The sequence below is a fragment of the Caretta caretta genome, chromosome 2 (genome assembly GCF_965140235.1).
Source record: "Caretta caretta isolate rCarCar2 chromosome 2, rCarCar1.hap1, whole genome shotgun sequence".
Taxonomy (NCBI): Eukaryota; Metazoa; Chordata; order Testudines; family Cheloniidae; genus Caretta; species Caretta caretta.
The window spans coordinates 209324075-209350925 of NC_134207.1; the positions used below are offsets into that span (position 1 = coordinate 209324075).

General features: G+C 43.6%; 1 long non-coding RNA gene across 1 annotated transcript in view; it reads right to left on the reverse strand.

Moving 5' to 3' along the window:
- Window positions 1-2529: 2529 nt before the first annotated feature.
- The window catches only part of LOC125631547 (uncharacterized), a 37115-nt gene continuing 12793 nt past the window's right edge, over window positions 2530-26851 (reverse strand). The window contains exons 4-5 of the long non-coding RNA XR_007354980.2: window positions 6525-6645; window positions 2530-3045 (exon numbers count right to left, since the gene is read on the reverse strand). This is a non-coding gene — a long non-coding RNA (uncharacterized LOC125631547). The remainder of the gene's footprint in view (window positions 3046-6524; window positions 6646-26851) is intronic.

Consider the following 26851-nt stretch of genomic DNA (forward strand, 5'->3'; position numbering starts at 1 on the left):
TAGGGGACTACTATTGCCTTATATTACAGCTTGTTTGTGACAATGAAACGGTTAATGCCTGCAAAATGCTACATAAAACCCCTAACCTTGACAGCGTTCATGCAAAAAACACCAGCGGCTAAGGACATACCTGTACCACCAATCCCCAGGTTTTTGGACAATTATCCTTTGCAAAACTTTTCCAAACGTTGGCAAGTTCACACAGACTCAGGCCAAGAGGGGCAACTGCTCTCATTCTCTTGCGTGAGGCTGGGGGTGAATCGGACTTAAAGAAACTCATCCCCCTCACACCCTTACCTCAATTTATATTATGTGTTAGGCACCAGGCCAACAAACAAAGGCACAGTCCAGTCCCCACTATGAAGAGCTCATAATCTAAAAAGACAGGCAACAAACAAAGGCGGTGAGGGGAAGAGCCAAAAAAATGTACAATCAACATCTGATGGTTTTTATAGGTAAAAGATACAAGTATCTCCCACTGGCCTTTGAGCTAGTCCTTGTGAGTTGGATAGCTGCTGCTGGGCTCCATGATAGAAGTGGGGTGGAAAGAGTTGAAGGAAGAGAGGGAATTAGCCTTATGAAACAGCTCAGGGAGGGTGTTGCATGCATAAAGGGGAGTATGCAAGAATGAAGGTCATTATAGGAGTGGACAAAGGGGCGGTGGTTCAAGGCCAGCACCAGTTACACAGTAGGAGGGGACAAGGCACAGTAAGAGATCAGAGAGTCTAGACAGGGAGGGAGAGTTGTGGAGGGCTAGTGAAATTAGGGTGTGTGGCAAACTCTGGGCATATTGGCAGCTAGCCAGATCCAAAACCCAACCAGCCCTGGGGATATTGGCAGGATCCTGGTAGACAGGAGTCTTTTGCAGTTTTGAGGTCTCTCAGTGCAGTGACTGAGAAACAAACTCCGGGTGAAAGAACTGACTTGAGGCAATGCTCACTGAGAGGCTTCAAGGTGGCAGGGCAGCAACATTATTGCATGAGGAATTACTATAATTTATTCTTTGTATTTGTAAAGTCCCAGACCCCATTGTGCTAGGCACTGTACAAACATATAACAAAAGATGGTCCCTGCCCCAAAAAACCTGCAGTCCATGTAGACATGGAGGTGATCCAGGAGGTGCATTTATATTCACCTCGCCTACATCCTATGTTACTAGGGTTGTCAGGGATCCTGTTTTCGAGTGGAATGCCTGGTCAAAAGGAGACCCTGGCAGCTCCAGTTGGTAGCGCAGTGGGGACCCAGGGCTAAGGCAGGTTCCCTGCCCGCCCTAGTTGCGTACTGCTCCCGGAAGTGGCCACCTGGTCTCTGTGGCCCCCTAGGCACATGGGAGGCCAGGAAGGCTTTGCGCGCTGCCCCTGCCCCGGTGCCGACTCCACAGCTTCCATTGGTCGGGAACTGCAACCAATGGGAGCTGCAGGGGCAGCACCTGAGGGTGTGAGGGCAGCACGCAGAGCCTCCCTGGCCATCCAAGCGGCTAGGGGCCTCAGGATCCTGGTGGCTACTTCCTGGGAGCAATGGTAAGCGATGCCGGGACCCTGCACCCCGAGCCCCCTCCTGCACCCCAGCCCAGAGTCCCCTCCCGCACCCAAACTCCCTCCTAGAGCCTGCAACCCCAGCCCAGAACACATACCTGCCCCTCTCCCCCCACATCCCAACCCCCTTTCCCAGCCTGGAGCCCTCTCTCAGACTTCAAACTGCTCATCCCTGGTCCCACCCCAGAGTCCGCACCCCCAGCTGGAGCCCTCACCCCCCTCCCACACTCCAACCCCCTACCCAAGCCCAGTGAAAGTGAGTGAGGTTGGGAGAGAGCGAGTGACAGAGGGAGGGAGGATGGAGGGAGCGGGGCCAGGGCCTCAGAGAAGGGGTGGGGCAGGGGTGTTTGGCTTTGTGCTATTAGAAAGTTGGCAACCCTAAATGTTACCAGCTCAGCAACTCCTTCTGGGCACCAGTCTCCTCAGAACAATACAGTGCTGTCTTTAAAATGGACAGAAACATGCCCTGAAAATAGGGACTTCCTTCTTTTCAGGGATGCATAGTCACTTTATTTTGTTATAAATACCTAGCTGGGCTGTTCACTCACATTAATACAAAGTGGTGTGCATTCAACTAAATTTTTTGGAGGTGGAAAGTAGGAAAGAGTCAGCCATTTTCATGGCATAAAAACGGGGTGTGCTGGGTTAGTGGAGATACGTTTTGCAGGTAGTCCTAGCAAAAAACTGCTAAACTCAAGCTTGCTAGAATATTTCTAGGGTGAGATTATCCTTTCCCCTCATTTATTTTAAATGCTCTGCGTAAAACACATAACCCACAGGAACAGAAACTTTTTGGAGGCTGTGAAAACTTCTTGGCCTCCTTCTTGGCTTCACAAAGCTAGTTTGAGCTTGTGAACCTTTCTTTAAACCTGTAATTTTAACCCCTCCCCCGCAATCCCATATATTTTAAAATACATGTTTCTCTTACTAAAAGAAAGCCTTTGCTATGTACTGGAAACAGAAGAACCCTCCCCTTTCCAAAGCTAGACTGGTTCAACTGGATGCCCACTAAAAGTGTACATGAACGTTATTTTTAAAGTTAGAATTCTTTTCTCTCTCATCTGACACATGACAAGAGTTGGTACGACTGCTTGGCAGCTACTCTTATATCCAATACCCTGTAAGAAAATGGTAGGTTACCCTGGCGAGGGCCAAGTACTCCGTATTATATTAAAAGTTTTGTGATTTTGATTTTTAGGCCCAGCTCCTACAAACATTTGTGCATGCTTAAATGTTTTATTACATGTGCTTCACTTTACCACCAGGAGTAATCCCACTGAGGTTAATGTTGTGTTTGCAGTGTGAACTGCTTGCAAGGTTGGGACCTTGTATCTTTCGTGCTGGCTTATTGTAGCAGGAGTATTGTATCAAACATCATCATGCCTCATCCACAGTGACATCCGTTCATTGAGAAGGGCATTATGGACAGTTTCTTTTTAGAAAGTGACTGATCATCCTTTCAGATTTTTCAAGCTCAGGACATATTTGTTGCCAAGGCACTGGAACAGCTCTGTAAATGCAACAATGTGTTTACATGTTAGGAATATTGCAGGTGTTTTGAGGAAGGTTGAAGATTACAGAAACATTAAACTGTTATAAAGCAGCGATTCATTTATTTATATTCACTGGTATCCTTTTTCTCTACTCAGTTCTTTCATAACACACAGAATAGATATCACTAGCCCGTTAAAAAACAGTTCTTCTTTTATTGTCCCACTAGAGGGTGCTTTAGCAAAATATATCTTAAATACTTGATTTAACACTCCATGATAGAATCATCAGGATATAGAGTAAATTAACATATTGAAAAATGCCCAATTCTTTTAAGATGCTATGAAAAACATGACAAGAGTGAAGCTAAGATTCTGCAATGTGTGTGTACGAGAGATTGATCAGCATACAAATAAATTAAATAATGCAAATAATTATTGTGCACATTAGTACCAGCTTTACGAAAGAGAGAAATTTCATAATATCTAATGCTTTACACAAGCAATAACCCTGAAGATCCTGGCTGTCTTGCAAAAACATCAATTATATTTTATCTCAGTTTGCTACTATCTTGGGTTAACTCTCAGTGGATAAACATCAGAGCTTAAATTTCAGAGTGGTAGCCGTGTTAGCCTGTATCAGCAAAAACAATGAGGAGTCCTTATGGCACCTTAGAGACTAACAAATTCCAGTTCTGCAGTATCTCATTGGAGTCTGTTTTTGAAGATTTTTGGTTGAAGAATTGCCACTTTTAAGTCTGCTATTGAGTGTCCAGGGAAATTGAAGTGTTCTCTTACTGGTTTTTGAATGTTATAATTCTTGATGTCAGATTTGTGTCCATTTATTTTTTTGCAGAGACCGTAGAGACTGTCCAGTTTGGCCAACGTACATGGCAGAGGGGCATTGCTGGCACATATCACATTGGTAGATGTGCAGGTGAACAAGCCCCTGATGGTGTGGCTGATGTGGTTAGGTCCTGTGATGGGGTCCCTTGAATAGATATGTGGACAGAGTTGGCAGCATTAGCATTAGGAATCCTCGCTTACAGACAGCCCCCAACCTGAAGCAAATACTCACCAGCAACTACACACCACCCAACAAACACACTAACCCAGGAACCAAACCCTGCAACAAACACTTCAATCTCCCTGAACACTCAATCACAGACTTAAAAGTGGCAATTCTTCAACCAAAAAACTTCAAAAACAGACTCCAATGAGAAACTGCAGAACTGGAATTAATTTGCAAACTGGACACCATCAAATTAGGCCTGAATAAAGACTGGGAGTGGATGGGTCACTACAAAAACTAATTTCCCCCTGCTGATACTTACACGTTCTTGTTAACTGTTTGAAATGGGCCACCTTGATTACACTGGCCTCATTAGCACTACAAAAGTGATTTCCACCCCTTCTTGTCAACTGTTGAGAATAGCCCACTTCCACCTTAATTGAATTGGCTTGTTAGCACTGACCCCCCCCACACTTGGTAAGGCAACTCCCATCTTTTCATATGCTGTGTATTTATACCTCTCTACTGTATTTTCCACTCCATGCATCTGATGAAGTGGATTTTAGCCCATCAGAGCTAGTTAATTCAAACTGTCTCAGTAGTTGTTATGTTGATAGTTTTGCAGTGTTGCCAATTATCATTTTATTGTGAGTTTCAAGATATTGGGTGTTTATTGCTCCTGGAGTCAGGTGACTGCCTGAGAATCAAGGTGTTCATTGGAAAAAAAAGGTGTAAGACAGAGGTGAATGTGGGCCAGTACAGGCTGGTACGGCATACTGATAAGAAGTCGCCGCTGGTACTGGCCTGTATGCAGCCAATGTTAAAGCACTGCCATGGTAGTGCTTTAATGTCACTGCCCCATTTGCCCCCTGCAAGGCCGCCAATGTGTGTGTGTGTGGGGGAAGGGACAGCTGCCCCGGGCCCAGTGATTTAAAAGGGCCCAGGGCTCCCGGCTGCTACTGCAGCAGCAGCCAGAGCCCTGGGCCCTTTAAATCACCACGAGAGCCCCACGCGGCACAAGCCAGGCAGCGTGGAAAGGCTGGCTGGGGGATGCTGACGCCCAGGCCCGCCCCTTCCGCTGGAGGCCCCGCCCCTTCCGGGGCCCCAGAGCCAGGCCCCCGTAACGGTAAGTATTTTATCTTACTTCCACCCCCAGTGTAAGGTGAAATCTTGGGTCCATTGAAATCGGTGGCAAAACTCCTCTCCCCATCCAAGGGCTAGCATTTCACCATGAGCCCTCATAGTTGCAGAGAAAAGCTTGAAAATTTTACACTGGCCTGAAGGATTAACATTCAGAAGCCAAATAAAAACCCAAACTTTATTCCTTTCAAAGAAGGTCTCTTGATATGCAGTCTTGGCTTATAGGCTTGGGGTGGGTGATCCTGGATAAGGCAAAGTGGGGGAAAAAATTCCCCTATAGCTGTAGTCACAGCCCAGACAAAGTAGCAGATCTCCTCAGTGATGTGTTCATATTGTGAAAGAATATACTGAGTCTGACTGAGCCAGGGTTTAGTCATAGTGTCAGATAATGACAAGGAAAAGAGGCTCTATCTCCTTCATTGCTGGTACTCAATAGAGACCTGACATTTATCATCAGATAACTATGGCAAGTAGTGGCTGTTAAAGTTTACTGTATTGTAGCTGCTGAAATATATAGGCAACAAAGCAGTAAAACTGGAGGCAGTTTTACTGTAAGCTACAAATCTGTCATTAGCAGCATAAGTAAAATGTCCATAACAGAGCCCAAAGGTGAGTTCTGCCAGTGTTGTCACATGACAGTAAAAGGCACTGAAATCATAGAAACATAGGACTGGAAGGGACCTCGATAATCCAGTCCCCAGCACTGAGGCAGGACTATTATCTAGACCAGTGGTCCCCAAACTTTTAATGGTTGTGCCCCTCCTTACCCCTGTCTGTGCCTTCTCCCCACCCCATGAGCCAGGGCCAGGAGTGGGGTCATGGCTCCTGGCGGGGGGAGAAGGGGGCGAGACTGGGGCTGCAGCTGGGGGAGGGTGTGGGGCCAGGAAGGGAGCTGCGGCCAGGGGGAAAGGGGGTGGAGAGGGGACTGGGGCCGGGGCCAAAGGCCTAGGCTGGGGCCGAGGCTGAGGCTGGGGCCGGGAGCAGAGCCGGGCCTGGGAGGCACTCCTGCCCTGTCCCCCATGGAGGCTGGCTCAGGCCCCGCCATGCATCCTGAACATTCCTGCACACCCCCCCAGGAGGGAGACACCCCACAGTTTGGAGACCTCTGATCTCGGCCATCCCTGAGAGGTGTTTGTCTAACCTGTTCTTAAAAGCCTCCAGTAACCGATTTCACAACCTCCTCAGAGAAATTGTTCCAGTGCTTAATTACCGTTACAGTTAGGAAGTTTTTCTTAATGTCTAACCTAAAAATCTCCCTTGCTGCAATTTAGTCTAGAGTCCAAAAAAAGTACCTTTATCTACAAAATAGTTAAACAAACAAAATAAGCTTCTCAAAACTAATCTCACCTTTTCTTTTTATTCTTCTCTAATATCTAATGCATGGGGTTGACTTGAAGCCCTCCGGTTCATCTGCACTCTTCTGGATATTCCTGGGAGTGTGTCTACTCACTCAAATGTGTAGTTAAATCTGGAAGAACACAAATAGGCTCTGAGCAAAATAAGATTTAAAACTAATTGGATTTTTATAAACCAATTTGGTTTGTTTGTAAACGGAGTAATACAAAAAACTGATTTATATTTTAACCATTCATATTATACATAATCTACTTTTTCAAATATAGTTACGGTTAGGTAGCATATGGTTGACACGTTATGAGAAGTTTAGGTACTATGGGAAGTTTATGATGTTTTATTTTGTGTGTGTATATATTAAACATTTAATAAAACATTATAGGAACAAATGGGCTCTGAATTCATTTTAAAAAGACAAATATTCTCTCTTTTGCTGTGTCTAAATTGCCTTTTTTCTTGAAAGATTTCCCATTTCTGCTAATATTGGTTAAGCTCCGCTGATGATATAGCAAGCCCTCAGTGGAAACAGAGCCCCAGGCAGCTGCTGGCATTTTAACTACAGTGCCACCTGAACCTACTCAGAGCATTTTAAAAATGAAATGGTGGTAAAAATACTGGCAATAGACGGTGCAGGTAGTGGCACCTGTAGTTAAGGTAGCCAGACAGTTCTCATTGTAAGACCCGATTTTCAGTTGCTTTCGCCAAACTTTAAATTTCCCAGGCTGGGAGTGTGCCTCAGGCTGAATTTTGTTGGAATTTTTTAGCCAGAATGGTTTATCTGTTTCTAAGAACAAAGCTAGGAGAAAATATGTTGTTTTGTCCTTGTTAATGAACTGGTTGCATTTATTTGTCTGGTTTTTTAAGAAGCTTTAGTGTAGAGCCCCGCACAGATACAAGATTTATATCCGCAGACGCAGATATCCACGGATATAAAGCAGATATCTGCGGAGCGGCGAAAGCAGCAGCATGTTGGGACGCCACTCATAGGAGCCAGCGCCCAGCCTGGGAAGCTCCTCTGGCGTGGCTGTACCTCCCCCAGCCTTGCCCACTGGGGCAGACACCAGGCTCACCGGCAGATGTCCCTGGTCGCACCAGTGTGTGCCAGTGGCTCACACATTCCCGGACAGGAGACGCAGACCAGGTGATGCTGGTATGTCAGGCTACAGTTGATTTTACTCCCAAATATATGACAACTGGTTGGAATGGCAATAGCCATTCTTGTACGTGGATTAAGATGGGTTGATTGGCAAGACGATTGTTTAGATGGAAAGCAGTTGCCATTCTCCTGGTTTCATTAAGAAATAGTCTCCATTGCTGGAAGTCAGTGGTCAAAATGCCCACGTCTTGACTCAGATTCCTTTCAATCTTATGGCAATTGTTTCCAGTGTCCGCAACACAGATCTCACCAGCATACACATGCTTCTCGGCCTGCATCTCAAAAAGGTCAGATGTGTACATACACTGAACAAAAGGAGAGCCAACACTGACCCTTGTGGCAGGCCTTTCTTTGTCCTTTGGACAGTCAAGTTTTCCCACACTGCACAAAGAACAAAAGGCTAGATCAGCCACATTTTTGGAGGGTGCTAGGAAGTCTGGGATATGGGTAGTTAGACTCAGGCCCACATAATTCAGTGTAGATGCTGGATCCAGGGTTCAACAAGTCCTAACCTAAGATTATAAATGAGTGTAGACACTCAAGTCATAGTTTAACAAACCAGGGTCTGCTAACTTGAGTTCTACCAATCCTAGGCTTACATTGCACTCTGGACTCTGTGTGTTTTTCCATCCAGTGCACAGGATCTTTTGTAGGCACTTACTTTCAAAGGCATCTAGTTTTCTGTCTAACGTTTTGTTAGCTCTCCAGCTCTGATAGTCACGTTAGCACTGAAATAACATTTGAGTTGAAAATTCTCAGTGTTCTGGTGCTATATATCTTTGATTTCCGTATGTTGTTGAGTTTAGCGAATGCTGTCGATGCTTTTCCCTGTACTTGATGTCACTTCCTTCTTGAGGTCTTCATTGACTAGTCAGCTGCTGCCCAGAAAGATGGACTGTTCTACTTTCTTGATGTTTTTGCCTTCTAATGCGATGTTGCAGCTCAAATGTCTGGATTTTGAGGATGCATAACTGATTATGAGCCCTGCTTGGCCTTCAGTTTTTGTATGTCTTTGTAGCTTTTAGCAGGTGTCACTCAGGAGCAAAGATCATCTCACTATTATTTAATTTATCCTTGCTATCACACATCCCAGAACAGTTTCTTGGAGCTCAGCTTTTATTTTATTTGTATTTCACCTGGATACTAACCAAATTGCAAGGCCTACTTCAGGCTGTAATGTTTAGAAAGGAAGATACATAAAAACATCCACTATTACTTTTTTTCCTTAAATGTTTCACCCTAAAAAGGTGTGAACAGGGGTCCCCAACCTCTCAGGGGTGTGCCCTAACCATTGAGATATGGGATATTCTGATGCGAAGGCCCTTTAATTATTCCTGTTGAAACTGTTGCACTTTGGATCAATAATTAGTCACTGGAGCAGGGGGACTGGACCCTGCATCTCTCACATCCCAGGGGAATGGTCTAACCACAGAGCTAGAAGTTATCAGGGAGGCACTGCCACCTCCTTGTCTCCTGGGATTTTGTATGAGCCCGTCTGGTAGGCCTGCTCTGAGCACACCTAATAGATCAGGCCCCACATGGAAGACAGGCAGAGGAACATCAGTCTTCATCTAGTTTGAAAATCCTGCTGGGCCTTGTGCATGAGACAGGTATCTGGGCTCTGGGTGCCTAGACTGAGATGTGTTGATGCCCAGAGGTAGAAATATAGGGGACTTTTATGGCAAAAATTTAGTAACCAAGGGATTACAGTTACCCACAGAGGTAGGTAGCAGATGAGCAGGGGTCTTGAGGATTACAGTGCTGCCTAAATTTTGGACTTAGGCACCTAACTCCCCACTTTAAAGGCCTATATGCCCTTGTGGATCCAGGCCTTAGACTCTAATGTCAGGAGAGGGCTCTGAAGACACAGGAATATGTGAAAATAACCCTGTGCAGAGGGTGAGGCAAGCTCCAGTCTGAAGGCTTTTTTTGTACTCCAGTGAAGCCTAGGCCTTTTGCACAGAGGTGAACTGCACCCCGGGAGCAGATATGTTGCATAGTAAAATCTTGCACAGGCAAAGTGGAACCATAATCCAGAGGGAAGAGATTTGCTTTAAAAATTTTGTGTAACTTTACCCTCAAACTAATCAGGTAATTTGAGCAAATCCAGGTGGAGCAGCCAGATTCTATAGCCATGCAGCGAGAGGGAAGGAAAGGTTACCCACGCTTATAATTATGTCATGAGGTCTTATTCCTGGTGATTTACTGCTCAGAAAGTAAAATGGTGTGCATCTGTTTTGTATCAGTTTGATCAGGTGATACCATCAGCACAGGAGAGGGATTAACCTCTTGTCATGAGGATATTTTTAGATGGCACTTGCTATCAGTGGTTTGTTATAAGACTAACTTTCTTTAAAACCTCTAATTAAGACATTTGTCATATGATCTGACAAATCTATTTCTCATTCCATAATAACACTACATCGATTTTAAAGCTGGAAGTCAAGCACCCAAAATTAGGAAACGCCAGAATTAAGGTTTCCCACACAACCTTAGTTCAGCCCCTTAATTACATGATCACATACTATTTTCTCCCTGGGAACTCTTCCTCATTCAGTGCACAGAATGGATGGTGCTCAATGAGCAGTTACTAAATATTTTGGTTTATCCTCATCATTCAACAAGTGGCCCATGCTTTATTTGCCAATCACCACCTAAACCTTGCACTGAATACAGAACTATTCATTTTCTCATGGGCTTTTCTATGGCACTCTCATCCTAGTATCTTTATGTACAAACATTAAAGAAGTTATTTTCACCACACCCCTGGGAAGTGAGGTTGTAGTATCTCCATTTACTAGATGAGGAACTGAAGCACAGAGATTAAAGCCAAAATTGTCCAGAGATGGTCCACTCATTTTAGGTACTTGGTTTGAAAGGTCTAGAGCCTGAGTTTTTGAAGTACTGACCATTACATTTTAGCATTTTAGATGCTGCGAACACAGCTCCCATTGACCTCACTTGCAACTGTGATTGCTCAGCCCTTCTGCAAATCCAGCCTCAGGTGTCTCAAGTTGGGTATCTAGACTATGAAGAACACACATTGGCCACCTCTGAAAAGTTTGGTTTACATGACTTGTCCAGCATTGCACGCCGCTCTGTGGTGGAGGACGGAATAGAATGCAGTCTCCGGGTTGGCACTCAACTACTTTAACCATGAGACAAACCATCCTTTCTTTTCCTCGTGACATCACATCTTCCAACTTCCACAACAAATGAGGCAGGGATCCCACAGACAACAGCCTCCTACATTACCCAGGCCTACTTCATGCCCAGAGCACTGCCCAGACTGTGCACTGAATGAGGCAGGGCTCCTGTGGGAAAAATTGTAAGTGATTATGTCATTAAAGACTGTATCATAATACATCCACACAAGGGGGGCTGAACAGAAGTTTCACAGACAACATTAATTCTGGCATTTTTTCCGAACTTTAGAATGCTTCTCTTTGTAATCTTAAAGTTCTTTTAATCTTCTCTTTTTCTTCTTCATATGGCTGATGTAAATGTAAAGCAACAACTATAATGTTACATTTAGATGATTAAGCCAGATAATTGTTTCTGAAGTAGCAGAGTGTATTGCTGTGATGCTTCCTTCATATTTGTGAATCAAGCATAGAGTTGTTATATATTCCATGGTCTGTTCTGGGTGATCACAGTCGCACACTGGAGTGTCTTTAATTTTCCATTTGTGCAGCAAGTACCCGCATCTGCCGTAGTTTGTGTGGATACGGTGTAGGGTTGCCTATGAACTTCGTGGAAGATCAAAGCCAGGGATCTTCAGCATTGGGTTTTTCATGAGGTGTTTATTTGTGACTTCTTGTGAACTCCATTTGGCTTTCCAAACTTCATCCGTGTTGCAGTTGCATTGTTGAAGGTTAAATGCGTGAGTCCGAAAGGGTTTATGCGGTGTGACAAAGCTGTCCTTGCCTCCGTGGGTCCCAAGTTTCCTGGCAGATTTCGCTAGCCTCAGAGGCTCACTGTGACCCTCCATGTAACCCTTCTTTCTCTAGAGAAAAGGGTCACAGTTTACTGAGCCATTTTCATAATAAGCCAGCAAGGGAGGTGAGGAGAAGTTATCCTTCCTTGCACAGTCTCTGTTGTCTCCCAGTCTCAGTGATTAATCAGGGGGCAAAGGTTGGGGGGAGGGAGCCCGTGCCCACCCTCTACTCCGGGCTCCAGCCCAGGGACCCTAATAGTATCAGCTATGGTAGCTGACCTTTTAGAAACATGACATGGACAATTCCCTGGGCTACTTCCCCCACAGCAGCCCTCACTTCCTCAAGCTCCACTTCACCCTTACCTCAGGGCCTCCTTCCTTGTGCCTGATATGGTGTGTACTACTCAGCCTCTCCAACAGCGCAACTTCCTCCCACAGCTCCTGACATGCACACCCACCTGACTGACTGGGAGGCTTTTAACTAGTTTCAGACAGCTTCTGATTGGCTTTAGGTGTCCCAATCAACCTAGCATTCTCCCTGCCTTCTGGAAACTTCTTAATTGGCCCCAGGTGTCTTAATTGACCTGGAGCAGCTTCCATTTCACTTTATCTATCTCCCACTACTTTTCTATAGCCATCTGGCCTTGCCCCGTCACAGCGGCTTAAAGTGGTGGTGAAGGACATTGTTAAAGTCCTAGTGTAAGGGAAGATGTTCATTTTCCACGATCCTCTGGAATTCCTGAAAGGTTGCAGCATCAGTGCAACTGGATGGGGGAGCAATGTGCAACAGCACTAGCAGCCATGGTGTTGGGGTCAACTTGAGGGTTCCAGTGATGCACTGCATTGCAGTGTTCAGTCAGACAGCAACAAGTCGAGTATGGCTACTTCTGGTCCATACCGGTGCACAGTAGTCGGCTACAGAGTACACAAGAGCCATTGCTGATGTCCGTCACAGTGATGCTGATGCGCCCCAGCTGACTCTGTTGCCCAAGTGGACACATAGCTGCCTATTGCTCAGCATCATCCATAGCAGGCATAGTGTTTTGCAGCAATGGATGGTCCTTGCGAGCTTCACCATCAGGCTTTTAATCTAGACCCTAATGTAGAATGATGACAGGTCTACAAAGGCTGTGCTGGTCTTAAATTTCCTCTGTAATCTGGCTTCAGTGTGCATTATAAGGGCCAAAACTCGGTTGCAACAACTGCATTTAGTCCGGAATCCTGCTTGTTCTTCAGGGACCACTGACTCGATGAGAGGACTGATTCTCCAGAGAATGATATATTCCAGGAGTTTGTAAGTAGTGCACAGGAGCGATATCGGCCTATAACTTCCAAGGTCATCAGTCGTCTTGCCCATTTGAGTATGGCGATAACTATGGCCTCCCACCAGGCTTTTGGGATTCCATGATTTTGGCATACAGTTTCGCCAGCCATTGGAGTTGCTGGGGGCCTAGTTGATGAAGAAATTCTGTGGGGATAGACAATGAACCAGTAATAACATTCTGGTGTCACGGGGATTCGGATCACCACTTTTTCTATGGCTTCCCTGTAGCAATCCCAATCGGCTTTGGGGGTTCCACTGTGGGATTTGTTTAGACAGAATTGTGGGGATTTCAATGCCAATGTGGGTGATGATGGACCTTTGATGGCCGTTGGAGAAGTTGGGAAGTATTTTGAGGGATGCATGAAGCATACTCCCGCTTTGATCTTTGGAAAAAATGGTGAGGTCTGGGTTGTAATCACATTACCAGCAAGCAGAGGGGAAAATTGGTCACTGTTTGGGATCGAAGACCAATTTTTTTAATGTAATTTTTGGATAGAATTTATACTAGCATTAATCCAGTGTTAGCAGAATTGGAAGATTTTTTGTTTTTGTTAAAAAAAATGTCTAGTGTAGATAAGGCTAATGAGTTTCTGCAAATCCTATTGATTTGTTTGTTCTCATGTCTCCCAACTTCACCCCACCTGACCTGTAAAATAGATTAACAACATTGATGTTTAAATTGCCTTCCAGAGACAGTCTTCAGAATTAACACCCCTGGGGATGAAGGGAGGAGTTCTGACCTCTCTCTCAGCTGTTGTTTCAGGCTCCCTGCATAGCTATCAAGTTTTGGGCAGCTCCATGCACTCTACATTTCACAATGATGACAAGTCCCTGATTCCTTCAAGCAATGGGAATGAGTGGGAGTCAGGCACCTATTCCCTGCACCTCTTAAAAACAAGATGGGACATGAGGGAGTCAGAGGCAGCTTGTGGGGAGCCTCAGATAACTGTGGAAGTAGGAGGGAACCTGGGGGTTCTTAGGGAGAACTTAAGGGAGACTGTTGGGGATAGATGGGAGAGCTGAAGAACTTCCCCCATTCTGCCAAGCATAGCCTGTCTTTGTCCCCTTAACCCCCCACCCCAGTTCATCCCTTGTCCCCAGTCTGCCTCCCCACATTGGCCCCCATGCTCCCATTAACCCTTGATTCCCATTCAATCCTCCCATACTATAGGCCCAATACATCAGAAATTCAGGTTAAAGGGCATCACATGTTTTTGTAAAACTGACACAAAGGTGAACCCTAACCTAAATCTAATCTGGTTACAAACACCACTTTTATCAAGGTAATCAATTTGGCAGCAGTAGGTGCTGTATCACCTCTTCATTCATCCAGCTTCATCCTAGCTATATCAAACATGTGATTCCATTCTTACAGTCCTGACCAAACATCTTATTTTTAAATACAGCCACAACTGAATTCAGCAAATGTTTAAAAAACAAACAAACCAAGCCAACCAAAACCTACCAAAACATTATGTATATTGGTCAGGGAAACCTCGCTAGAACAGTGGTAAAAACCATCATGTTTATTGTTTCTAGTACGGTTTTAATCTGTAGACCCTGATCCTACAAAGAGAACCATGGAGGATCTGTGTGGACACAGGGGTCTGCCTGTGCAGAGAAAGTTGTTGGATGGGGACAGTAATGTGCATAATATGTCAATTACATTGTTTGTGGGACATTGGATAAGCTGCCTGGGAACAACCCCAGTTAAGTAGATGTGCCATTTATCCAGGTGCTGTATACAACCATAACATTTTGGGGGCAGGAATTAATGCAAAATATTCTTTGATAAATGCCACAATAACACTGCAAAATAACAATTTAACATTTAAGCTTATGCATAATTAGACTAGATAGTTATATAAATAAAGTAAAAGCGGTGCTCATCATTGTCCTGTAAAAGTAAAATATATGTGTTATTTTACTTTTTGCATGCAGAAAAAATATATTTGGCACCAAGAAGCAATTGTTTAGCTTAATTGTCTTACTTGATTGTGATGCTACATCAGTCAGACAGCATTTAGTAGACGTATTAAAGTATATTAGCTCTCTGCTGGTGCTTAATGACAAACAGGCATAGCCTATATTCACCAAGCAATTATTTATATCATGACCTTTTACAGAGTTGTGAATTATCCCTTAGGATTTTCACAGTGACTGATATTTCTAATACACTCTTAATTTTGTTCCATAAATTGGTGGTACTTTTTTTCTGGGGAACTAAAAGCTGTAAAATTAAACTTCTTATGCAAGCTGTGCAAATCTATGAGATTACGAGGCAGTTGCAGGTCACTCTAACGTAACAACATTGCACCATTACAATACAAATTATGGGAAACATTACTATCTACAGATGCACTTTTATGAGAATAGCTGTATCTAAATTGCTAATGTACAGAATTTATGTAAGCGCTGCCACTTCTGCTATTGGGACAGGCTTTAGATATTTTTTAGTTCTCACCAGATTTATCCTCATTTTTCTGTAATCAAATATTATGGTTGTTGAGGATGTGTTAGGAAGTCTTCACATGCTACAGCTGTTGCTGTGGCCAGCACTTGGCCATCAGGACCTCACTGATACAGGTGCTGCAAAATTCTCATAGCAATTACAAATAATAGTACACTGAAAAAATAAAATGCAGTTCCTGGGCCTGATCTTGCACTCTCTTACTCAGGCAAAAGTCCCTTTGATGTCAACAAAAGATTTGCCTGAGTAAGGAACGCAGGATCAGGTCCTCTGATTTTTGGCCCCAATTCAGCAAAGCACTTGGGCCCAGATTTTTAAAGGTATTTAGGCATTGCTCCACTCAGCGTTGCAAAGCCCAAGTGACTTAAGCTGTATCTTCATTATAAACCCTTCAGTGTAGACCCTCATGGCAGTGATGGGAGAGGTTCTCCTGTTGCCGTAGTTAATCCACCTCCCCGAGAGAATTGTTCCATCAACTAGCACTGTCTACACCAAGGGTTAGGTCAGTGTAACAGCATCGGTCGGGGCATGGCTTTTTCACATGCTTGAGCGACATAGCTGGGGTCAATCTCACTCTGTAGTGTGGACCTGGCCTAAGTCACTTAGCCATTGCAATGCAGAGCAGAGCAACACCTAAAACTACCTTTAAAAATCTGGGCTTTTCAGCTTGATCCAATGCCCATTAAAGTGAATGGAATGACTCCTATTGAATTCAACAGGCTTTGGATTATTCCCCATAATCGTGTGCTTAACTTTAAGCCCATACTTCGGCATTTTGCTTTTTCAAGGCCTTTGTAGGGAGCTTTGTGAGCATTGTTTTTGGTTCTAATACAGTCAAGTGGTAGTGTGCACAGTGCTATTTTGCAAACAGGTCTGTTTTCCACTTTCTGATGACGTACTTTCATCATTTATATAACAAGAACATATTCCTGTAGGAGCCTGTGACGTTTTTTACAATGCTTACATCATAAAAAATGACATATCCCATAATAAAAATGCCAAAGACAGACTGTGATGGACTTTCTAGCTGTATACACACACAAATGGAAATTGTCTTTTTCCATAAAGGGCTTTAGCCTCTCCAGCAATATCTCACAATCTAATTTTGTGTGGAATCCTGTCTACCAAGAAAGCATCAGTAAGAACTTACAATATTGTGTAAGCATATTTCTGTCAAAGAGAAAAACCCCTGATGTGTTCCTAACACTGTGGTGATTCCAGTTTGGGAAAAGTAATCAACAGCTATAGTACATGATTTTGTGATGGTGATAACCGGGAAAGATTAATAGCCTGGCCTCATAGTTCATGGAGAAGTATCTCCAGTTACCCAGAAATAAAGTAACACCACCAAAAGCAATTGGTTTTAGATTGCTTCTTGAAATATAGGCTGGAATGACAACAATGGGGAGTTTAAGCAAGATTGCTTACTTTGAAATGTCTCAAGTGGCTGAGGAAATATCAGAATCATTGTAACTACAATTATTGGTGTTACTTTTAAATGACTTTAGTTCCTCCAAGTTCTTGCTAGTGGTAGTATACAAGATGTCAGACCTGTAGATTTTAGCATTAACAAAAGTGAAACTATATTTCCCTAGACGGCTATGTCTTGACAGGAGCTCTTCTTATTTATTAATACAACCATTGCTTTTTATTTTATCTACTAGCTAACCAGTAATTTCTTAGTCAGATTTAGTCCTTTTAGCTGTTTGGAAAGTGTCCTTGAACAGACAAGTTTCTTCAGATATGTTTCCTGGTTGAAATTGTTTAATATTTTATGCCAACACATTTTAGCCTATGCATTGCTTTCAAAGTGTTAGCTATTGGTATTACTTTAAGAAGACAAAATTCATTATTGAACTGTTTTGCTTGGCACATAGATCACATGGTACGTTTCTGTTCTCTGATTGGACGAGAACTCAGAGTTCTTGTGTAAATACATATTCAGATTCACTTTCGACAAATATTTTGCAGTATTTGTTTAGAACTCGATGTTTGGCTGAACACTCTTGCCAGGGAAATTAACTAGAACTTTAGCAGAAGACAAACTTAAGAGGAAAACAAACATGTTCAAAGAAAACGCATTTAAAAATTAACCAATTTATTTGAGCATGAGCTTTCGTGAGCTACAGCTCACTTCATCAGATGTATACCGTGGAAACTGCAGCAGACTTTATATACACACAGAGATCATGAAACAATACCTCCTCCCACCCCACTGTCCTGCTGGTAATAGCTTATCTAAAGTGATCATCAGGTGGGCCATTTCCAGCACAAATCCAGGTTTTCTCACCCTCCACCCCCCCACACAAATTCACCACCAATGTAATATATGCCATCATGTGCCAGCAATGCCCCTCTGCCATGTACATTGGTCAAACTGGACAGTCTCTACGTAAAAGAATAAATGGACACAAATCAGATGTCAAGAATTATAACATTCATAAACCAGTCGGAGAACACTTCAATCTCTCTGGTCACGCAATCACAGACATGAAGGTCGCTATCTTAAAACAAAAAAACTTCAAATCCAGACTCCAGCGAGAAACTGCTGAATTGGAATTCATTTGCAAATTGGATACTATTAATTTAGGCTTAAATAGAGACTGGGAGTGGCTAAGTCATTATGCAAGGTAGCCTGTTTCCTCTTGTTTTTTCCTACACCCCCCCCCCCGATGTTCTGGTTTAACTTGGATTTAAACTTGGAGAGTGGTCAGTTTAGATGAGCTATTACCAGCAGGAGAGTGAGTTTGTGTGTGTATGGGGGTGGGGGGGATGTGAGAAAACCTGGATTTATGCAGGAAATAGCCCGACTTGATTTTGTAAAGAGTTGTCACTTTGGATGGGCTAGCACCAGCAGGAGAGTGAATTTGTGTGGGGGGGTGGAGGGTGAGAAAACCTGGATTTGTGCTGGAAATGGCCCACCTGATGATCACTTTAGATAAGCTATTACCAGCAGGACAGTGGGGTGGGAGGAGGTATTGTTTCATGATCTCTGTGTGTATATAAAGTCTGCTGCAGTTTCCACGGTATACATCTGATGAAGTGAGCTGTAGCTCACGAAAGCTCATGCTCAAATAAATTGGTTAGTCTCTAAGGTGCTACAAGTACTCCTTTTCTTTTTGCGAATACAGACTAACACGGCTGTTACTCTGAAACCTGGCATTTAAAAATTGGCACTCATGTTTGGAAATACATTTTTGCAACTCCACACAGCTGTGCTAGTGACACAATCTTGCCTCTAAACAGAGCTGTCCTCCGGAGAACATGCTACTTGCAGCGTCAGACTGAAGTATTGCCAACCCCAAGCATTCAAAAAACATGAGGCAGGGACTCAAAAAACCGCATGAAATGGTTAACAGAAAAATGGGAAATTCAGGCTTCTTTTTGGCTTGTGAGTTCTCCAAAGCCTTTAAGCTTCACCCTTACAACTTTTCTCTGCAAATCTGGAAGGACAGGAAGGTCTAAATTGATTTTTTTTTCATGAAAGATGTGATTTTCATTGATAACATGACTCCAGCAGCTGGAGCTTTAAGATAAACCCACACATCGCAAGACTTATAAAACTGTGAAAGTTGGCAATAATGAGACTATGAAGCTAACATAGTGGTTTGCTTATCAAAGAGCACACACTTTCAGTCCCTGGACCAGGCTGTGGTGGTGTTGGCTTGTTTGTTTTGAGGGGTTTCGGTTTGGTTTGGTTTTGGTTTTGGCATAGCAGAGGCTGAGGCTGAGAGTGCTTCAGGGATAGTCTGCTCAACTCTGTAGAAGGAGGCATGAAGAGGGACCAACACATCTTGCTCAGCTGTGCCCTTTTAGGCTGATTGAGGAGTGGTGGTATCAGGGCTTGAAGGAAGTCCTCTCCATTTTTCCTTAGATGGAAAATGGCCGTGACATGTGGTCTTTGAGAGAGGTTACAGCAAGGGAAATGGGAAGGGAAGAACCTAAGTCCACCTTAACAACTTAAAAAAGTCCATCCCTCATTTCCTGCAATCATTCACATAATAAACAGTCACTAGACATTTTCTTGTCCTCAGAGAGCCCTTGTTCTGCCTAGGCTGATAGATCCAGCCAGGGGGAAAGTAAGGAATTAATGGCTTTGTCTAACTGTGAATTGTAACCTCACTAAGACTGTAGCTACAATGCCTTACTTTGGGATGCCATGGAGCCACACCACCCCAGCAGGAGCACCAGGAGGGGCTGTGGCTAAGGAACATTCCTTAGGACTGTGAAGTATGCACTTCCTTCCATGGCTGGCCAGATCTGCTGGCCAGCACATAGGTATGCAGGGCTAAGGCCCTGCTTCCTTTCTGCCTCCTGTGGAGGGACTTGAATCCCAGAGGATGCTAGGAGGGAACGACAAATTGGAGGGAAAAAAGGCAACTCTGTAAACCCCAACTCTGTACACAGTCACAATCTCACCCGTCCTGGATCTGAGTCTGCCCGTGTTAGGAAAGGAGTCTTTTAGAGCAGGCATACTACTAGCTGCCACTATCTACTTAATCAAAGCTCTACATAAGAGGGTAACACATTTTTAATATTAACCATACATTAACAATAACACAGCTTGAGACGTGACAGACTTTATTTAATATATCTGCTTTGAAAGTGCGGTGTATAGTTTCAGCCTTGTTGAGGAAATTCAAAGCTCATGTTGTTTGGACATACTGACAGGGTGTACTGCTTTTGACAGACTACATTAAGCAATACCTTGCAGAAGGCAAATACTTTATATTCTCAAATCATAAAGCTTTGTAGATTGCTGACAGCCTTCTTGGTCCTGCTCCTGTTTAACCCCTCCCCCGCCTCCCCAAAGAAAGAAAGAGAATTAAGTGTGGCAAATTGCCTTTACGATTGTGATGGGTCCCACACTTCCTCTTCTTGTGGGGGGTTCAGGGTGCGGTTTCCTGCCCCTGAACTAGGGTATCTACTGTCACATTAGTAACCCAGAGAAGGGTAATGGAGAGGGAGGGACCCGGGCCCACCCTCTACTCCGGGTCCCAGCCCAGGGGCCCTAGGGATAGTGGTAAACCGCTTGAACTTGTGCTTCCTTCCCCTGGGCTATTTCCCTCTCCTGCTCTTCAGCTTGTGGGGCTTCCTGCCCTCTCTCTCTGCACAAACCAGGTGTCTCTTTACTTAGGGTCTTGGTCTTCTAGCCAGCTATGGCACTTCTCCAAACTCTCCTCTACTTCAACTCCTTCAAACTGCTCTCTGCTCCAATTCCTTCCCTTGGCTGATTGAAGCAGGGGGTTTTTATCAGGTGACTAGCTTCAGGTGTTCTAATTGGCTTCAGGTGCTTTTAATTAATCTATAGAAACCTTTCTTCCCTCTACAGGGAATAAGGCTTCTCCTCATCCTGGGACTTACATATCTCTCCTATATCATTCTTCTGCTGCCTTCTGGCCATGCTGTGTCACATAAGGAATTTATAAACCATAATTTTCCATTAAATGTGTACATTTCTAGAAACGTTTGTCTGATCTCTAAAAATATCTTAAATATCAACCCTGAGGAGACCTGAAAGAAAGGAAGCCAATACTATGTCTATAAATTCATTTGTAAATTTGATGTTTTAAGAGCCTATACTTCTCTTGCTATACCGTCAAAAACACTTTACAAATATCAAGTCTCACAACAGCTCTGTTGAGTAGAGACATCTCATTACCCCCACTTTATAGATAGGGAAAATGAAGTCCCACGAGGTTAAATTACTTTCTAAGGCTACATGAATTAATTGCATTTATTAAGAGACCCCAGGAGTCCAGAGATCCAATTCCCTGTTCATTGTTATTTCTGCCAATTAAAAAAAAATAACCATTTCTATTCTTTCTCACTTAATTTTATTATAATGTTTTCATATCTATAAATATGACACACACAGGGTTAGTTCTGTACTATTAATACTGCACTAATCTTCTATTAATATAAGTGGGAATTACTTGTGCAATTATGGAAAAATATCCTTGTACGTAGAGCTGGGGGGAAATCTTCAACCAAAAAACTTTTTCAACAAAAAATGCAGATTTGGTGACACCACAACCATTTGTGAATTGTCTGTTTCTCCAAGTTGTTCATTTAGAAAACAAAACAAAATCTGAAAAAATCAAAATGTTCCATTTTCATTTAAAATTTCTTTTAATTATTTTAATAAAAAATATGTAAAAATGGCTGAAATCAAAACAAAATATTTTGTTAACCCAAAACAGAATATTTTGTTACTTTTTATTTTCTGAAAATTTTGAAAATTTTCATTTTGGCCAGAAAAACAATTTTCCTCCTGACTTTTTGAAATTGCCAACAAACCAAAAAATCTGGTTCCGCTCAGCACTACTCAAGTTTTCCTTCGTTCCGTTATCTTCCACGTACTTTCCTACAAACCATTGGTTGTGAAAGATCTGCTATGTATTTCTCAAAGAAAATACTCCAGTCACAAAATGTTATTTTATTTTTAGTGCCATAACCTTAAAATAATATTACAGTATTTATGAAGTCAGATCAGAAAGATGGCACCTTAGCAAATTTCCTCCTTCAAAGTGGACCCTTGGATACACTTCAGTGAGCTGACAATGGTGAACTGCTATACATATTTCACCTCCACTTATTTCAAAACTTCAGCCCAAATAAAATAAATGTTTCTTCATGATAGTCCCTCATGAGGAGACTAAGTGTGCCTCTGTACTGAATGAATGAGAGTGGCTGCAAGCCACACTGTAGAACACAACTGACCACTCTTTAGTTACCCCAAAACATGTACAAGCTGTCATCAGGATTTTAGGTGGGGTCAGTTTAATGGTGGGGGTCACAAGTGCGAGCCATGTCTACCTTACCACTTCTGTCGGCAAAACTTATGTTGCTCAGGGGTATGAAAAATCACACCCCTGAGCTACATAAGTTTCGCCGGCAGAAGTGGTAGAGTGCACAGGGCTGTCAGTGGGATAGCTTCTCCTGGCGACATAGCTACCGCCACTCATTGAGGTGGTTTTATTATGTCAATGGGAGAGCTCTCATCCATCGGCATAGAGCAGCTATACGAGCCATCTTCCAGTAGCGCAGCTGCATCGGTACATCTGTGCTGCTGTAAGCTCGCTAGTGTAGACATGGCCTAATACACCTCTTAGGAGAAAGTGTTGGGGGATTTTTCTTCACAAAAGTCTTCACACTAAGGAAAGCTTCAGTGTTACAGCAGAGGGCCTACCTGCAAAGTGCACCTATGGGAGGTGACAAGGCTGCTCTATGCCTTTCACTGGTACAGGTAGTTGTGTACTGAAGGGCCTCTAGAGGCTGTATCTTCTCTACCAGCAGGGAGCAGCTGTAGCAAGACTAGCTCCTCTCCATCTCCCCCTAGGGTTGCCAACTTTCTAATCGCACAAAAACGAACACCCTAGCCCCGCCCCTTCCCTAAGGCCCTGCCCCACCCCTTCCCCAAGGCCCCACTCACTACATTTCCCCTCCCTTGGTGGCTCGCTCTCCCCCACCCTCACTCACTGTCACTGGGCTTGGACAGGAGTTTGGGGTGCGATACGGGGGTGTGGGCTCTAACTAGGGATGTAGGCTCTGGGGTGGCACCAGAAATGAGGGGTTCAGGTTGCAGGAGGGGGCTCCGGGCTGGGGCAGGGAGTTGGGGTGTGGGAGGGGTTGAGGGCTCCAGGCTCTAGGATGGGGGGTTTGGGGTGCAGGAGGGGGCTACAGGCTGGGGGGTGGGGCCCAGGGATTCAGAGGCAGGGGGTTGGCATGTAGGAGGGGGTACAGGCTCTGGAGTGGGGCCGGGGATGAGGGGTTTGGGGTGCAGGAGGGGACTCCGGGTTTGAGGGGGGCTCAGGGCTGGGGCAGGAGGTTGGGGCTCGAGGGCAGGCTTACCTCAAGCGGCTCCTGATCAGTGGTGCAGCGAGGCTAAGACAGACTTTCTGCCTGTCCTGGCTCCGTGCTGCGCCCTGGAAGTGGCCAACAGGTCTGGCTCCTAGGTGGGGGGCCAAGAGGCTCCATGGGCTGCTCTCGCCCTCAGGCAGCTCCCCCTAGCACCCAGTGTCTGCGGTTCCCAGCCAATGGAAGTGCAGAGCCAGTGCTTGGGGTGGGGGCAATGTGCAGAGCCCCGTGGTCTCCCCCCGCCGAGGAGCCAGACCTGCTGGCCACTTCTGGGAAGAGCACAGTGTCAGGACAGGTAGGGACTAGCCTGCCTTAGACCGACAGCACAGCCGACCGGACTTTTAACGGCCCGATTGGTGGTGCTCACCAGAGCCGCCAGGGTCCCTTTTCAACCGGGCGTTCCGATCGAAAACTGGACACCTGGCACCCCAAATCTATATCCCACCCTATCTCTCCTTCCACCTCCACTGCATGTAATTGCAGCATGACTTGATGCCAAGGATTCCTCATAATCCCTCCGTGCCGTGACACAGGTTTAATCCCTAACAAAAGCACTTAGTTAAAGGAGAATTAGGGATGCTTAGCAGAGCCTCAGACCCTTCCAGAACATGCAGTTGGCAGCCAAAACCAAAAACGTCTCAGCCACACAAAACACAAATGTTAGAAGAAAGCCGGGAAATGAACAGCTGAGGTAAATGCAGTCTGGGACACACTACTCTTTCTAATGTCGCAGGGATTAATTTCAGACAAGACAATCACAAGCACTGGCTCAGCCCAGCCCTGGCCCACCCCGGATATGCTAGTGTAGTTTTGATATTGCTTTGGTTTTGTTTATTTTTTATTCTGCTTTTTGAAGACTATTTTTTTTTAAATCTGAATATGTACCAGAGAGGCTGTGTCAGAAACTGAAGTCCTCTGTCTATTGACAAAAATGGAGAAGCCTGGGCAGTGACAATACGAGTTTCTGCACAAACATACCTAAGCCCTTTTCAAGAGAAACCACTAAAAGTGTTGAATCACTTCTGCAATTTACAAGGATTTCTGATTGGTATAAGGAGGGCAAAAAAAAAAACAAAAACAAAACCCCCCAAAAAGCCAAAAAAATAAACCCCCAACCCCACTGTTTTCTAAAGAGGTGATCCACTGAAATCAGTGAAAGCCTTTCCGCTGAAGCCAAAGGGCTTTGATCATGCCTGAACACACTTGAAATTAAGATTGAATAACCATTTCTAGAATCTTTAATAATGGCCAAATGTAACTAATTATATGGTTTATGTCTATACAGAGTTTCCATATCCATTCGGGCCTTGGCCAACAAGGTTCTCATTTAGTGCTAGTTGCAAGGGTGGGTTTTATGACTCACCAAAACTCATTTCATTTAGACTATTCAACAGCCACCAAAAGCAATAACATTTGCTTGAACCAATATGTACTGCTTTCCCAAAAATCCTATTTAGGATAGAAAAGTCTGAAATCTGGTTAACATCATATCAATAAAACATCAGACTACCTTTGTTAAAGCTGTCTTCTTCAGAAAGAAGTGGGAAAGGACATGGAGGTGATTTCAGTAAATACAATTATCCAAACATATCTGTAAAAGATAGAAAAAAATCTACCAGCCTACCTCCTGTAATATAACACATCTCAAACTCTATTTGTCAGTACACGTGAAGTCACTGATGACCCTGCAGACTACAGCTATGGAGCGGAAAACTATTCTAAAGAGTTTGTTCTGTTTAAAATATAAAAATAGCTGGCTGCTGGGATTACTCACTATTAGCTATATAATGTGCAATAGCAGTGAACTGAGACACTGCAGAATTAAATGATTTGCCTCTTTATGGGGGTTTTAGAAGAAAATGTAGAAAATTATATGCTCAGACATTTAGTAACAACAAATCATAAAATTAAATAAATAATACAGTTCTGTACTGCTATAATACTGTATATCACCAGGTACAAATGTTAACTATTTAAATACATCCCCAACACTTCTGAATTACGTAACTATTATTATCCTTGTTTTCACAAATGGAGAAACTGAGGCACAGCGTGGCTTGCTCAAGGTCACACAGTAAATTAGTGGCAGTGGCAAGGTTAAAACTGAGCAGTTCCTGGTTCCTAATTCTATGCCCCATCCACTAAATCACATTAAAAACATGCCTGTTTGAATTCCTTTTATTATCTATATCAAAATAAGCACCTGGTTGAGAACCTGCTTACTTAATTAACATCTCTTTAGTGTCTTTCTTCCACTCTTATTCTTGCATCTTCTTTCTGGTCATTCCTTATGCTCAGATTATTTTCTCTAGTTTCTGTGTCAAATGATCACAAATCCTCCCTTAAAATACCCTGGCTCCGAGAAGCCCATCTGCAATAACTCAAAGTAAATGGTGCATTTGAAACGTTATTTAGAGTCACTCTGAGATTTAACTATCAAGCACCTGCTCATCTCATGCATTGTCCAATAAAAGATGTTACCTCATCATCCTTCCTTTGACACCACGGTAGGTGGGGGCATAGTTAGTATAGCAGTTAGGTCTGCTGGCTTTACACCAGCTGAGATCTCTCCCATGCTGGAGGAATTCTCAGCTGGCCCGAGCTGGTTACTTTCCAGCCACTTTGCACGACTCAGAAACGCAGATATCCTGCACGTTTAGCAAAAAGTGCTTCCCCAGACAGCAAACGTGTTTTTTACTGTCAATGTACATGTGTGTTATTAATAAAGCTTAATACTTCCTTTATTTGAGGACAGAGATTCCCATTACTCATTTGTAGCACAATTCCATGGCAATGACTGAAGGCCACTTCTTTGCAAAACGTATATCCATTAAAAAAAGTAGACGATGACAATGAAGTGACCGTATTATTCAATCTGGTTCTTAGCTGGCAAATTAAGAGAACCGGTAATTATCTGTTTATGTCATCTCCACCCACGAGTGACGGTTGAAGAGCACAGTGGAAGGGTGCATTAAAGGGTAAGGTGGGTGTTATAATTTGCATTCATTGCTTCAGTAGTTTTTCATTTTTGTTCCAGAAAAGATCAAAAGATGATCTTGTGCCATTCCAGATACTGGTCTTGTATTAATCTCGGTGGAATAAATGGATGAGGAGATTCAAAGGTGTTAACAAAGGTGTCACTGTACATCACCAATGTCCCTCAGAATCAACAAATTTGATATAGAAAAGTCCTATTAGGTCACCCAGTCTTTCCCCATCCAGTACAGTACTGTTCCCTACAATGTATTTCCTAGTGATTTATACCATGTCTCTGTCAATAGCACAGTATACTAGCACTTGATGTATGTTGTTAATATCAAGCATTTTAGAACTGGGTAAGTAAAATAGGCAGATTGGGATTTGCAGAACTCAGAGCCAAACTGTTTTAGATTCCTATGTACAACTCCCCTTGACTTCAATCTCTCTTTCTCATACACATATGGCACCTGCAGAGCAACAGACATACACATTTGTAGGTCTATACGCCATTTGAAGGCCCACTCTGTGACATTTTGGATATCAACCATTTCACCTTTGAATCCATATTTAGGACACTGCGTTATGCTATATTCAG